Genomic DNA, 12323 nt, shown 5'->3' with positions numbered 1-12323 from the left:
AGAAAAATGTCTGTGTGACGCCAAACACACTGGTGTGATGAGGCACCAAATCACTAGGTGTCACCTGGCACATTAGTGGAGGAGACCTGCAGGGTATGTACACTAGGAGGTGCTAGTCACACTAGTGAGGGATAGTTGAACAAGCCAGGGGTCAGGAGCCGGGAGATCACGTCAGTAACAGAGAGAGAGAGAAGCTGAAGTCAAAGTGCGAGTCAAGGGTCTGAAAACCAAGAAGTCTCATCAGGTTCTAGGAAGAGAGCGGAGCCGGAGTCAGTGGACCGAGTCGAGGTCTTTAAGCCAAGAGGACAGGTCGGGTACAAGGGAGCAAGCGGAGACAGGGTCAGGAAACCAGCCAAAGGTCAGAGAGGCAGGGAGTTAAGTCACAGCAGGGGAGAAGACAGGACGAGGTATGAGGAACTAGGTAGGAGGACAAGATCAGGTCAGTCACTTACGGGAACCAGAGACTTACACTGCCAAACAGGAACTATCACTGGCAGCACTCCAAGTGAAACAGCTCCCAGATACAGCAGAGCAATCACCCGGAATAGGACTTCAATGAACAGGCCCCTCCCACACAACACAGAGCTCGATCAGAAACCAGAGGAAAATATGAGGCCCAGCACCGGCTCTGCAGGAGAGTAGAGCACTTCTAACCAGAATCATGACTGTCTGCAGTCTCTTTATATGACTGCAGATTGCCAAGTTATTACAGTGTGCAATGAGCATACTGTCAAGATCCACCTGTATTCACAGCATTTGTGACTGCATGTATGTTGTATACAATTTAACACACTGTTCATAAAGAAAATGGGAAATTTTTATGGATATGGCTAAAACTTTAAATTTACTATTCTCTCTAACCTACTAAGGGCAAAGACTATATATTTGACTATATATTCTTTCATGGTATGTATTCCTAGACAGGCCTACTTTAATAATTATGTGACACAGGTCATGACGAGTCATTTGTATGAAATTGACTATTTATATGGTAACTGCACCTCACTGTCCTTATTACAGGCATTTACTTATGTTGTGAGGCAGTACTTATACAAGATTGGCTATTTATATTGCAAGTGCACTTTACTGACTATATGCATCTTATAAAATGGATGCTATCCTGTAAAGGAGTCATTCATATTAGATTTCCATGTGTGAAAAAACGTAATCATGCCTACATTGCTTATGGTTGTAGTAGGACAATGTTAGCATTGCAGTGAAATATATTGTATATTTATTGTTCTGAGAAATAATTGTGGGATCATTGCATTTAGTGAGATTATTTTTTTGTCTCATATATTGTTTGTGTATCGTGCACTGATTATCATGTTTTTAAAGGATCTAATAAAAAATATATGTTTTACCAATATGCAAAAATTTGCCAATTTTCTTTTTGAAAAGTGTGTTAATGCTAGTTGGAGTTAGCATATGCTATTGCTAATATGCAAATCTGAAACAGTGTAATAGTTGTGTACAATTTGAATAGATTAGGACATTAAGAAAAGCAGAAGACAATCTAGTTGACGTGATAATCTAGATGGCATGTGACGATGAGTATTGAAATTGTATACTCTAGCCCTGCAATATAAAAATTCTAACCACCATACTAGTCTAAAGTAGAAGGTAATAGAAAAGTTTTATTCAGCTCACCCGGTAATGGAGTCACCTGGGTCCTTTCTCAGGTAGATGGTGCAAGGAGGTCATCTCTTTCTCCATAATGGCAATATCCACCAAAAGAGTATTTCCAGCAACATATCCATTTCATGAATTAAAAAGCCATTTTATTTCCAAAAATTAAAACACTAGGTTGTATGGACATCCATAAAAAAAAAACATAAAAAACTCGTCTTAGGCGTTTCGAACTCTGGGAGTTCTTAATCCCAGACGGAAGTTCCTGGAGTTCGAAATGCGTAAGACGTGTTTTTAATGTTTTTTCATGGCTATCCATACAACATTGTGTTGTTTTAATTTTTGGAAATAAAATGGCTTTTTAATTCATGGCGTGGGCATGTTGCTGAAATTTATCTTTTGGTAGTCTACAGTAGACCAGGCAGGACTATTACCATGTGAAAAGCTACATCTGACTCCCAAGAGAAAAACACAATTAGAAAAAGATGCAAACAAATTACATAAAAGGCTGTACAATTTCAGGAAAATTGAACCAAATTTTTAACAAATTAATTGTATCCATTAAAAATGACAAAAAAGATTAAACCGCCCCTACTTTGTTTTCTGTCTGGTACTTGAAATTATATTTACATGTAGTAACCATGTTTTGCTACAATTTATCAAAAATGAAACTTTACAAAAAAACTGCTTACCATTTTCTATAACCCTGTGACGACTTATGTATTCTTAACGCTAATGTGGTGCCCTGGGCTAGCCAGGTCGTCACAGGTACTACAACACACACCTCCACCCTGAGACAGGCACATCAGCCAGACACAAAATCCTTGTTGCCTCCCTCCAGGGGCTGATGTCCACACCAGGTGGGGTGGAGCCAGGCGGTTGGCCCACCCACTGAGGAGTTGACAGTCCTGGAGGCGGGAAAAGGAAGGTAGATCAGTTAGGGAAGTGGAAGAGAGAGGAGTGAGAAGTGAGGAGTAAACTGACCGTGTCCGGGTGTGTGGCCCGGGCACCAAGAGCAAGGTTGGCAGACGGTGGTGACCGTCTGCAGGAGAGGCAGATCAACGCGGAACCGTAGGACCGGGGACGGGCGGTGGCCCGCCGGTACCGAACCGGGGAGCGAAGTGAAGCCAGCACACACAGGCAGGGCCTGCGGACCCCGACCAGGCTTGGAGTCGCCATTAGGGGTCAAATCCGTCAGTGCCCGGAACCCCAGGGCTTTCCTAACAGCCAAGACCCGATTGAAGGCAACCATCCAACCAGCAAAAGGAAATACAGCTACCGCCACAGCTAGAGTTCCAAGGGCAAGAGCCTGTGGGCAAAAGGGCTCCTCCGGCACATATACACGCTGGGGAGTGGGTTACCGGTGGGAATCCATCGGGACCGAAAATACACACAGGTGCAGGGAAAGGCAGCCACTATCAACCGTCCGGGAGAAGTCACAGCAGCCGGATGCGGGACCCGTCCATCCAGCCATTTGGTTTACCAGAGACTTTGCGTACATTTGTGGCTGAGTGAGTACAACCGTGCCATCCGGCACCGTGCTGTGCAGTCCAGGTGACCCTGCACCTTGCCAACCCTGCCTCCCTGTCACCTCACCGGGCCCCGGGACCACCAACCCCTACCCATGGAGGGGGGAAACAACATCCCAGCTGCTCCCTACCATCGCTCCCGGGATCCCCGTCACCAGCAGTGGTGGTGTCCAACCTCACCACAACCCGTGGGTGGCGTCAGGGACCAAATACCGAAACCAAACTACCCCCCCTTTCACTCATGGGCGAGGAGCGCTGCTCGAGTCCCCGGATCCGGCCCACCGCTCGAGCCACCGAGCAGCCATCACAGCAGCGCCGGACCCGAGCATTAGCGAGCGCAGTGCAGCGGCGTTCTCCCCGCCTGCGACAACTTGATGTCACGAACAGGATCTTACCATTCTGCCGGCTGGTAGAAGTGCGCCTTGTGCCCCGCCGGCGGTGTCCGGCCGAAAAATTTCAGAGTCCGCCATCTTGGGCGCGAAGATTTTCCCGCTCGAGCATCTTCTCGAGCAGTGGAGGCGCGAAAGCCGAAGCCCCGCCCCTGAAGAGGAGGTGCTGAGAAAAGACCTATATGGGGACGCATGGCGTCCGGCCACATGTAAGCCGAGGCCATAAAAGCAGGGACGCCAGGACTCTGCCACCATTTGGTTCTAGAAGATACCGCTGCCAGCATGCACTGTCCATCCGGTAGCCCCGCAGTCCCCGAGCCCACGCCCGGCACCGCAGCGTGAGTGAAGGCCCGGACCTTCCAACTGAGCAGCCGTCTGCAGGTGCAAGTGCAGCTCCTCCTGGAGGAGTGGGAGGCCGACATGGCGGATGTGGTGGCGGCCATACGGAGACGCGAGGCGGAGGAAGACTTGGAGGAGCGGGTAAGCGACCCACGCCCCTGTGTCCCTAGAGGATTGGTCGTTACGGCTGAGGGGCCTGGTCTGCGCCCGCTCACCCTGCTGCCTCCCCCGCTGCCCGTGTTGACTGCTGCCACCCCGCCACTAGGCCCGCTACCCCTACAACCGGTAGCGGAACCCTGCCTGTCCGCTCGAGCAGACCAGCCTGCAGACGAGGACCGCAGATGACCAGCACCGCTTCCGTGGAAGCTTCCGAGGGCAGCGTCAGTCTGCGAAAATGTACCGGCGGCACCAGAAGTGACCGCCCCCAGTACCATTCTGGCTCCGGTGATCTGTTCCGTCCAGGAGGAGGAGGCTCAGCAGGTGAGGACTCCTGTACCCATACCTCACGCCTTGGCCGAGGCTGCGCCGAGTCGTCACTGTGAGGCAGCACCCCAGGCCATGACACCGCAGGACCTTCCACAGAGGACGCCAGTAGTGGGCAGTGTGAAGGACATCCTGCGGGGCCCGACCCGCGTGCAGGGGCAAGCAGACGCCCCTTACTGGGACAGGGAGTCGAGCCAGCTGGGCCGGGAAATTGCGGAGAGGGAGAAGCGGAAGGCTTAGCTGATAGCCCGCATGATTCAGGAGAAGGAGAAACTCCGCAGAACCACCTTCTGGGTACGGGGCCCGATATACAAGGGTCAGGTGCAAAGATTCGACCCCCACTGGGGGTATGGATTTATTTTCGAGCCGGGCCTGGAAGCCGAGGTGTTTGTGGCCCATCGGGATGTCAATGCCCACCTACCAGAGGGCCACCCAGGCCGCAACTTGTTCCCAGGCGATTTAGTGACATTCCCCGGATCCAGCCCACCGCTCGGGCCACCGAGCACCCATCGCAGCAGCGCCGGACCCGAGCGTTCGTGAGCGCAGCGCAGCGGCGTCCTCCCCGCCCGCAACACTTACAGACGAATAAATCCTGTGTGTAATTATGTCCTGCAGTCATGTTAACCAGCAATACTGGCCTTTTCTACTCTCTGCAATGTAACAAAAAGAGGATCAGACAGTATTACATGGTATTATAATTATACCACAATCGGGAGGTTTCCCCTTTTCCTGGAGCCTGAAGATACCATTTCATGGTGACAACTCTGTATGTTTGCAACTGTTTGTCTTGTTTTTATGTGTTAAAAAATTAAATAAAAATAGATTCAACATAAGCTTCAGGAAGTGCTAAAGGAAGAAAAGAGCACCTATTTGTACTGTGATTTTCCAGTTCTGCCACTTACCTGCTTCTTTTGAGCTCTTTAATGCAAATACAGTCTTAGGCCTCTTTCACACGTCTGTAGAAAACCACACATGTTTTGCACGGTCGTGTAAAAGGTGCCTATGTCCCAGCGTGTGCCGTGATTTTGGCACATGAGTGTTCTCCGTGTTCTATCCGTGATAATACACGGAAAACAGGAACTTTCTGCTCGCCTGTCCCTTGTGCTGCTGTCCGTGGTGCTGATGTCTTCCTGTCTGCAGTCTCCGGTCTTGCTTACTCCACACTGCTGCTTCCAGTCCTTGGTACAGTGAATATGCGATGGGCATAATGAGCAGGGGTTGAAAACAGGAGACAGCGCTAGAGAAGGTAAGTGTAGAAATTAATTTTATTTCACAGAAACGTGTTTTCCTCCGGTACGTGTCACACTGATGTCACACGGATCACATCCATGCGATCTGTGTGAATCTCATTCTGCCAGATAAAAATGGACATATCTAGGTGTGGAGCACACGGACACACGTATTCTCCATACGGACACACGGTCTATGTGAAAATACACACGTGTGCACAGACCCATTGATTTTAATGCGTCTACGTATGTTAGTATCTCCGGTACGTGTGAAAACAGGCGTCACATGAACCGGAGACACAGATGTGTGAAGGGGGCCTAAGAAATATCCACGTGACCTCAACGTATCTGGCTATGAGTGAGTGGATGGAAACCGGTGGTAATCAACAGCCTGCTCATAACACACAACCCGGACAGACATTTCAAGCTTTTTAAAATAAAAAAAGTCCAAAAATGATCATTCTTATTTTTCTGTGATAAAGCACATTATTCTGTTGTGGTCTGTAATTCCATGAGAACAAGTGATATTTCTGCATTAGGGGTCAACTCAGAATGGCCTAGACATGATGACGGCCATCTGTTCTTGAGGCAAATACACTATCCTATCAAGTTTGGATTGAACTTTTTTTGGAGTAACACGTTGTCTCGGCCATAGGAAACAGAGAACCAAGATTCTATTCATTGAGTGATCACAATCGTCATACATGTGACTTAGTACAAACAGATTACACTTTTGAATAAACATCATGTAATAGAGGATTGTGATGCTTTAGCTGAACAAGAAGAGGCAAAGAAAGTGACAAAAAAACGGGGATCACCAAAAAAATAGAAATTTTATTGGACAAATATGCACTGAACTAACACACAGAAACATTAAAAACATTTAAAATCTTAATAAGGAAAGTGAGACCACCCGACATCCTCAAATATAAATAAAGGTAAACTAGAAAAAAAACACCGTATGTAATATGTGTAGGCGTACACAGCAACCAGAGTGACATATCACATAAGGCAAGGTATTGGAAATGAGCAGCAATACAAATAAAATGCATATGAATGTCATGGAAAACAAAGCAGTAATTGGGTGAATATATACCCAGGTACTTAAATGGCAAATATTAGAAACACATTTAATGCTCTGTCATGATACATACCAAATAAAGAAAGTCACATTTGAATCCTGTAAATGTGCCAGGCATAACATGCGTGTAGCATGATAGAAAAGTGGTGGGTCCCACACACTCACCAAAAGTCCCAATAAAGGATGATCTAACAGAAAAATAACAAGGCTGCAATGCTGGAAGATCCTAACCTCCCCCCAGTATGAAAAGGGAGAGGGGTGGAGAGTGGGAGACAACTCAATAACACTGAATAAAGAGGATAGTGCGCAGCCCCATGCTTATCGCCACAAAGTGGCTTTCACAAGGTGAAGTGTTTGTGTGTAAGGGCCATATATACAAGATGTGATGACGTTAAACTCACCACCTGTGCTGAAAGAGTGCAGATTGGAGGAACCAAGCAGCTATGCAGGAGGATTCAGTGCTGTCAAATGCTGTGTGCATACATTATTATACAAGTAAGTACTCAAAACACTATTGCGCAGGCATCCATGAATAAAGTGCTAGCTAAAGGACCTGGCACTAAGTACTACGCAGGCACATTAGAACTGATACAGCTATAGTGTTTTGCCCGCTGACGTCACTCGCATGCACGGTCCCATGCATTCCACGCATGCGCAGACTATGCGTTCCACTGACCGGAAGCCGGAAGCGACGCAGCTGCCATCCAGCGTTTATAAGGACGCGCTCCCAATCACAATGTGGTCGCCGCTTTTGCCACTGCCCAAAATGCTGCATAGGACTCTTCCTTTTTTCCCCAGGGCATCTAACTCAGGTACCGACCATCCTCCTGTTCACTCCCTAACTACCTTTGTCCTGCATTTCATGTTTGCACTTGCTTGTGTCTTCTTTTCTGACATTAACCTTTCACTTTATTCCTTGGCATACCCCTCGCATACCATTCCTTTACCTCTTCATTCCTGGCTGGTATGTATGTTCTCCTCATTTACAATGTTATTCTAAACCAGTGTTTCTCAACTCCAGTCCTCAAGACCCCCAACAGATCATGTTTTTAGGTTTTCCTCAATCAGGTTTTCAGGATTTCCTTACTGCTGCACAGGTGATGGAATTATCCCCTGTCTAATATTGAGGAAAACCTGAAAACATGATCTGTTGTTGGGTCTTGAGGACTGGAGTTAAGAAACACTGTTCTAAACAAATCTAAATTTTCCCATGATGTTATTTTTACCAAGTCTGTTCATTCTTTTCCTTATAACCTGTGGGCTGACTATATTATCTTATATTATATGTAGTGATGAGCGAGTACTAAAAAGCTCGGGTGCTCGAAGCTCGGGCCGAGCCTCCCAAGATACTCGTGTACTCGGCCCGAGCAACGAGCCCAATGTTATCCTATGGGAGACCCGAGCATTTTTGTGAAATGACCACCGGCAGCATGTAGAAACCCTAAAAATGGCACAAAAGTCTCAGAAGAGTGCTCAAATGACATGGCAACAGCATGGGGAAGACCCCTTGAAGAATTTATCACTCAAAAGTCACAGCTGTGAACAATTTTGTCCGCGTTTTACGCCATTTTTACGGACTCACCAGAAAACCTTCCAAAATGACACCAAAATGAATTTTCATGGCGGAAATGTTAAGGGCACATACCCAATAGTGAGATAGAGCTAATGTATGTTACTTTTTGAGATCAATACATGAAAGATTTTACGTAAAACATTGTGTGGCACTCCGATGTCCCTGAGAAGAGACGTACATAAAGGCCTCTGAGTCTAATGTGCCCATTTTGAGGAACTGAGTCTTTGTAGTATTTTCCTTTGCCAGGGCAGTCCAAAATTTTGAGGTTCACCAATGACCCTGCATACAGACGTGCATGAGGGCCTGTAAACCTGAAGTGCCCATTGGAAGGAAGTGGGTCTTTTGTAGTATAGCTCTTAGGCAGGGCAGCCAAAAATTGGGAGGCTCCACGTTGTCCCTGGATAGAGACGTGCATGAGGGCCTGTAAACCTGAAGTGCCCATTGGAAGGAAGTGGGTCTTTTGTAGTATAGCCCTTATGCAGGGCAGCCAAAAATTGGGAGGCTCCACGTTGTCCCTGGATAGAGACGTGCATGAGGGCCTGTAAACCTGAAGTGCCCATTGGAAGGAAGTGGTTCTTTTGTAGTATAGCCCTTAGGCAGGGCAGCCAAAAATTGGGAGGCTCCACGTTGTCCCTGGATAGAGACGTGCATGAGGGCCTGTAAACCTGAAGTGCCCATTGGAAGGAAGTGGGTCTTTTGTAGTATAGCCCTTTGGCAGGGCAGCCAAAAATTGGGAGGCTCCACGTTGTCCCTGGATAGAGACGTGCATGAGGGCCTGTAAACCTGAAGTGCCCATTGGAAGGAAGTGGGTCTTTTGTAGTATAGCCCTTAGGCAGGGCAGCCAAAAATTGGGAGGCTCCACGTTGTCCCTGGATAGAGACGTGCATGAGGGCCTGTAAACCTGAAGTGCCCATTGGAAGGAAGTGGGTCTTTTGTAGTATAGCCCTTTGGCAGGGCAGCCAAAAATTGGGAGGCTCCACGTTGTCCCTGGATAGAGACGTGCATGAGGGCCTGATAACCTGAAGTGCCCATTGGAAGGAAGTGGGTCTATTGTAGTATAGCCCTTAGGCAGGGCAGCCAAAAATTGGGAGGCTCCACATTGTCCCTGGATAGAGACCTGTTAGGTTCTTAGTGCCTCCGTGCTTGCATTTAAAAACCACACGTGTGTGCCTGTTGGTGGCAGCTTTCCGCTGCATTTGTGTGAGTTTTGCAAAAACTTGGATATAACGCACAAGTCTAGTGAATACACATCAGCACAGCATTGCAAAATGCGCAAGGGCGTTGTCAACGAACAAGGAAGTGGACGTGATGGTGGTGCAGGCAGAGACCGAGGTTGTGTGCAAACTCTAATTTCGCCACAACAAAGGGCCACATCTACTCGCTCGCACGTCCTGTACCAAATTCTTGGGGACCGCAGCAGTACACCGCTCTTGAACCAAGACCAGTGTCAACAGGTTGTTAGTTGGATAGCGGATAATGCTTCCAGTCATATTGGCACCACCACAAACACTCTGTCTTCCACACGGTCAAGTGTCAGTAGCCGTGATACTGCACCGCACATTTCAGAACCTGATCCTCCTTCCTACCACCAGGCCGAGTACACGTCCACGGACATTACTGATCCCACACTTGGACACTCGGAAGAGCTGTTCGTTCACGTTTCCATTCACACATTCTGGCCTCTCGCCAGCTCCTGTTGAAGTGGGCCATGACGAGATTGTATGTACAGATGCCCAAATATTTGAGCAGCCACGTTCTCACGAAGTTGGCAACGTGTCTCAACAGGGGTGGACGATGATGAGACACAATTGTCAGGAAGTCAGGAGGAGGAGCAGGGTGCGGAAGAGGAAGACGACGTGGTGGATGATCCAGTAACTGACCCAACCTGGCAGGAGGATATGCAGAGCGAGGACAGCAGTGCACAGGGGGAGGGAGGCGTAGCATCCCAACAGGCAGTAAGAAGCAGAGTGGTGGCCCCAGGCAGACGTCAGGCAACTGTTCCCCGGAACAACACGACACAAGGTGCCTGTACAAATGTTAGGTCTTCCCGAGTCTGGCTGTAATACTATTGTATGTATTGAGGATTTCGATTGCGTTAGGGCAATGACAACCAGAGACGAGTTCTTGGTGCAAGACGTTTATAATATGCAACCAGCAAATATGTACATAAACGGAACAAAAACACAGTAGAACATAAATACAGGAAATACCTTCCAGGGACGGAGCGAAAGGGAATTCACGGGACCGCGCACCGGACTCCCCCAGTGAGACCACCAAGAGCGAACCCCTATACAGGGACTGTCTGGCAATCACCCCAGAAGGCCTAAATGCGCAGCAGCCGGGACACAAAAGGGCAATAGGTAAGTCCAAAAATGTCCGTACGTGATGTGAGTCCAGAGTGGTATTAAACGGAAGGAACCGGGCAGAAGTGCCGACCAAAGACGGCAAACGGAGTCCGGGCACAGCTAGATGATACCAGATGAAGTCCAGAGTCGGTGTCGGTTGTTTTCCAAGAGGATCCGAATAACAATCAGGAACCAAAAGCAGCAGGGCAGGAGCACACAGGAAGCAGTATACTCAGGCACTGGACTAAGCTTTAGGGGCGGCTTTTAAACAGATGGACAGGAAGTAGGGCAACAGAACAGAAAACTCCATGTTAACAAAGGGCAAGCTCTTTCAAAAGAAAACTGGAAAACCAGGAACTCTGACACTGGCAGTTTTTTAAGTTGGCTCCAGATGATTCTAAAAAGGCCATTTGCAACACCTGCCATGCCAGCATCAGCAGGGGTACCAAAACTAGCAGCCTGACCACCACCAGCATGATCAGGCACATGTCAGCCAAGCACCCGACTTTGTGGGAAGTACAACAGAGTCGAGGAGCAGTGCTTGCTGATGTCACTGCTACGTCTTCGCTGGTTGTGCATGCGAGCCAATACCCTGTCCATGCTGCCTGCGAACAAGCCTCCTCCGGCCCTGCACCTGCAGTTACCCACGCAGAAATAACACCATCATCAAGCACGTCCTTGTCCCAGCGCAGCGTTCAGTTATCCATTCAGCAAACCTTTGAACGCAGGTGCAAATACACTGCCAACGCCCCACATGCCACACTTCTAAATGCTAACTTTTCGCGACTGCTTGCGCTGGAAATGTTGCCTTTTAGGCTGGTTGAGACAGAAGCATTCCGCGACCTGATGGTGGCAGCTGTCCCACTATTTCTCCCGGTGTGCCGTCCCCGCATTGCATAACCATTAACCACGTGTCACAAAACATCACACGTGCCCTGAACAACGCTGTTTCAGCCAAAGTCCACCTAACCACAGACACGTGGACAAGTGCATGTGGGCAAGGCCGCTACATCTCGTTGACGTCACACTGGGTTAATATTGTGGAAGCTGGGACCCAGTCTGAGCGAGGGACGGAACACGTCCTTCACACACCAAGTTTTGCAGGCCCTACCTCAGTCAGGGTTTCACCCACACTCTACAGCTCCGGAATGTCATGCTCCTCAGCCTCCTCCTCCTCCTGCGCATCCTGATCCACTTTACCCTCCACACCAGTCCCAAGCTGGAAGTGTCGCGGGCGGAGGAGGGGACGGTGCGCTCTCCCACTGCTCGGGTCCGGCTGCCGCTGCTCTACGGCTGCTGCTGCTCGTTGGCTCGAGCGATGGCCGGATCCCGGGCACTCGAGCGGCGCTACTCGCCCGTGAGTGAAAAGGGGTGGTTTGGGTTTTGGGGATATTGTCCGTGACGCCACCCACGGTTGTGGTGATTGTGTGGACACCACCGCTGCTCTGGACGGGGATCCCGGGAGCCTGTGACAGGGAGCAGCTTTGTTGTTATTTCTCCCCTCCGTGGGTAGGGGGGTTGGTTGTCCCGGGGCCCGGTGATGGGGTAGAGATGGATGACAGGCGGGTTGCGGGGCCTGATGAGGTGCAGGGTCGCAGGGTCAGCGCTGTGCCACACGGCACGGAGGTACTCACTCAGCCCAATGATGATGACACAGTTCACGGTAAAACAAGTGGCTGGATGGACGGGTCCCTCGGACGGCTGCGGTTGTTCCTCCCTGCAGGTT

This window comes from Anomaloglossus baeobatrachus, chromosome 3 (assembly GCF_048569485.1).
Source record: "Anomaloglossus baeobatrachus isolate aAnoBae1 chromosome 3, aAnoBae1.hap1, whole genome shotgun sequence".
Lineage (NCBI taxonomy): Eukaryota > Metazoa > Chordata > Amphibia > Anura > Aromobatidae > Anomaloglossus > Anomaloglossus baeobatrachus.
Note: the sequence above shows the minus strand (reverse complement) of the source record.